General features: G+C 60.0%; 1 protein-coding gene and 1 long non-coding RNA gene across 2 annotated transcripts in view; one reads left to right on the top strand and one right to left on the bottom strand.

Annotated features, from left to right (window-relative positions):
• LOC108446126 overlaps positions 1 to 2,337 on the bottom strand; it is a 6,868-nt gene extending 4,531 nt beyond the window's left edge. Inside the window, exon 1 of the long non-coding RNA XR_001861238.1 lies at positions 2,226 to 2,337. This is a non-coding gene — a long non-coding RNA (uncharacterized LOC108446126). The remainder of the gene's footprint in view (positions 1 to 2,225) is intronic.
• A 721-nt stretch (positions 2,338 to 3,058) lies between these two features.
• The window catches only part of RHOBTB2 (Rho related BTB domain containing 2), a 14,873-nt gene continuing 14,638 nt past the window's right edge, over positions 3,059 to 3,293 (top strand). Inside the window, exon 1 of the mRNA XM_008632969.2 lies at positions 3,059 to 3,156. The gene's annotated coding sequence lies outside the window, so the exon portion shown is untranslated. The remainder of the gene's footprint in view (positions 3,157 to 3,293) is intronic.

Below are 3,293 nucleotides of genomic sequence, written 5' to 3'. Positions count from 1 at the left end.
GGGGGGGGGGGGCCCCCTTCTCCTCCGCCAGCTCCGCAGCCTGGCAGCTCCCGATCCCGATCCAGCCCGCTCCTGGTGCCCAGCCCGCTCCTCTCCAGGTGCTGGAGGATCCAATCCCGCTCCCATCCCTCCATTCACACCCCGCTGAGCCCCACCGGGGAGCTGCTTAGCTCCTCTTTCAATTCCTGGCTCGAATTCCTGCATGAAGCGCTCCCCAGCCCAGCTCCCGGAGACGGGAAAAGCCACCAGGAATTGCTGCAACATCGACACGCGACGGCGGCGTGGAGGGGAAGCATTGAGAAACCCTCAGGGGTGACCTCTGCCAACCTCGCCGTGCTCCCCGGGGATGCTGTGTGGGCGCAGGGACAGGGTGATGGAAGCATTTCCACCTTTTCCCTCTCTCCCTCCCACTCTCCTGGGTGCTGCGGCCTCGGGAAGGAGATGAATCTCTGCCCCGTGCCTCGTGGACGCTCTAATTGTGATTACAGCCCTTCAGGGATGACAGCAGAAAATAAACAGTCACCTCTTCCAGGTCCCACGGCCCGGCTGGATGAGGCTCGTGGGAAAGCCCTGGGGCAGCGGGATAATGAGGAGCTGGGATGAGGATGGAGCATCCTCTGCTCTGACTCAGCTCGGGCTCAGCCTGGTCCCACGAGCCGCCCCGGTGAGCTGGGATGGACCGGGAGGGTTTCGCTGCCCACCCTGCCGCTCGCCTGTGCCAGCTGGGCACCGGGACCCGCGTGGAATTCAGGCCGGCTGGGCAGGGATGGGCTAAAAATAGCAGCGTTTCAGATTCAGCCTGCATGAGGTTCTTCCCTTCAGTCGCTGGTTTATTTTCTCCCTCTTCCCAAGGCTCTCTGCAGCCTGGGACGAAGGGGGGCACGGGCTGGACCCTTCCCGAAGTCCTCCAGGGAAAACCTGGAGCTGGAACAGTTAAATTGGTTCAAATCCCCGATGTTGATGCACTTACAGCAGATTAACCTCGGCATCAATGGACTCCCAAATCACACTGAACTGTCTTAACCCTTCCCTAAATGGGTTTAACTGGTTTGCAGCAGGGGCTGGTAGAGCTTTAACGAGCTCGCAGCAGAGTCCCAGCGGTGGTGCTTTCCTGGGAAGCCCTGAGCCCCCATCACGGCCCCACGATCCCCCAAAACCAGTTTGGGGGCTGGAAGGAGCTGAGGGCACTTCCCATATTTGGGGGGAGCCCTTCAGCATGAGCACCTTTTCCAGAACATTTTCCAGCTTCTCCTCTGCCCAGGTGTTTTCTCCCAAAGCTTTGACACCCTGACTCTGAAGGCGACCCCAAAATTTCCCCTATTTCCAGTTCCCCACACCAGCAGGGTCACAGATCCCCCGCCTGTACACCCCAACAAACCCGCCAGCTGCAAAGTGACAGAAAACAGCCTCGGACCTCCAGCAGGGCCAGCCAGGCCCCGCTTTTCCACCTGGCCCTCTTTCCAGCACCAGCATCCCCAGAGGAGCCTGTGCCCAGCCGGCTCTGGCACAGCCCCAGCACCTCGGCAGGGCTGAGCCTGGAGCCAGCGAGGGCTGAGATCCCCCCAGGGTGATCATTTGGGAGCAATTTGGGCCATTTGCAGATGCTCCGAGAGACGCACGGGGCAAAGCAGCTCCAAACCCTCCCTTGCTCCGGGCGGGGAACATCTCCCTTGCTCTGTGACCCAGCAAAACCGGCGCCTTTTTAGTACCTGCCACCAAATCAGGCGGAAACCCCCCTGAGTTCCCTCCCTAAGCCAGGCCGGAGCAAGCGGCTGTGTCTGCAGCGAGGCCAGGACATCCTGGGGGTGCGAGCGAGCCCCGCTGCCAGCCCCGCTCGGTGCCCGGGGCACCGCGGCACCTCGGTGAGGAGGTGAAGCAAGCGCTGGGCTGGCCCCGTGTGTGCCGAGCAGCACGTTCCTGCTCTTATCAGCTCCATCGGGATCAGCTCCAGCGGCGCCCGCAGCGTTCTCCAGCGCTGCTCCAAGGGGAACGGCCCGAGCGGAGCGCGTTCAAGGGGCTCCTCCTGACTCTTGGTGCCCATTATCCCATCGCCTCCCTCCTTTCCCACAGAGTCACCAGCTGATCCCACTGACTCACGCTCGTGGCTCCTTTCCGTGGCCCGTGGCCGTTTCCCCGGTGCCTCGGTTCCCATTGACTCACCCATCCAGAGCTCACCCTCTCTCTTCCAATTCCCATCCCGGGCATTTCTGGTCACTCGGACTCACCTGGACCTGCCTTCCATCCCTGCATCGCTGAGGGGCGTCCCAGTGCGGCACCCTCGGGCTGGGCAGCTCCTAAAAATCACCTTCCAACGTGTGCAGGAGTGCTATTCCCAGGCCTCCAAGCTGCAGGGAGTTTCCTTTTCCAGGGCTCACCCTCTCTCTTCCAATTCCCATCCCGGGCATTTCTGGTCACTCGGACTCACCTGGACCTGCCTTCCATCCCTGCATCGCTGAGGGGCGTCCCAGTGCGGCACCCTCGGGCTGGGCAGCTCCTAAAAATCACCTTCCAACGTGTGCAGGAGTGCTATTCCCAGGCCTCCAGGCTGCAGGGAGTTTCCTTTTCCAGAAGCAAAAGGATTCCCCCCATTTCTCACCCCGGCTGGCATCTTCTGCTGTGGTGTGTTTTTTTTGTTTGTTTGCTTGTTTGTTTGTTTTTTCTCACAGACCATGGGAAAAACAATAAAAGATTTGCAGAATTTAGATGCAATCAGTGCCTCAAACATATTCCTTCACACTTCCCATCCACCCCTTCCTCCATCGCGGAACCATCCCATGGTTTGTCTTCTCCAGCTGCAGTAGAGGAATCATTTAGGAATGAGTCTGAAAGGCTCGGGAAGCGCAGGAAAATGGGATTTTTGGGGGAAGCAGGGAGACGCAGGCCCCGGCACGTGCTGGCGCACCCAGAGCCGGCCTGAATGGCTCCGAGTGGAAAATTCCTGTCCGTTGAGCTGGGATTGTGGTCCAACAGGTTTTTAGTCCCAGCCCCTTTAGTTGTGTCAGTGCAAAAACTCATCCCTAGGGCATTTGTTCAGATCACATGGGCGAGCGTATAAAAATGGGTCCTGCCTGTCCAGGCCAGTTTGCACCTGGAAAGGGAAGGCGCTGCTGGACCGGAGGGAAGAGCCGCGGGACAGAGCGGGGCCGCTGCGCTCAGGTAACCACGCCCGGAGCAAATTATCCCCATTTTCCCCCAGGGAGCGGCTGTGGGGCATGGAGAGGGTGAGGGTTTCTCCTCTGGGAGGTTGTGGGGGGATGCAAAGGCTTTGAGGGTTGGGAAACAGGGGCTGGATC

Source organism: Corvus brachyrhynchos, unplaced genomic scaffold (genome assembly GCF_000691975.1).
Source record: "Corvus brachyrhynchos isolate BGI_N302 unplaced genomic scaffold, ASM69197v1 scaffold150, whole genome shotgun sequence".
NCBI lineage: Eukaryota > Metazoa > Chordata > Aves > Passeriformes > Corvidae > Corvus > Corvus brachyrhynchos.
This window is presented reverse-complemented; position numbering and strand designations above follow the sequence as displayed.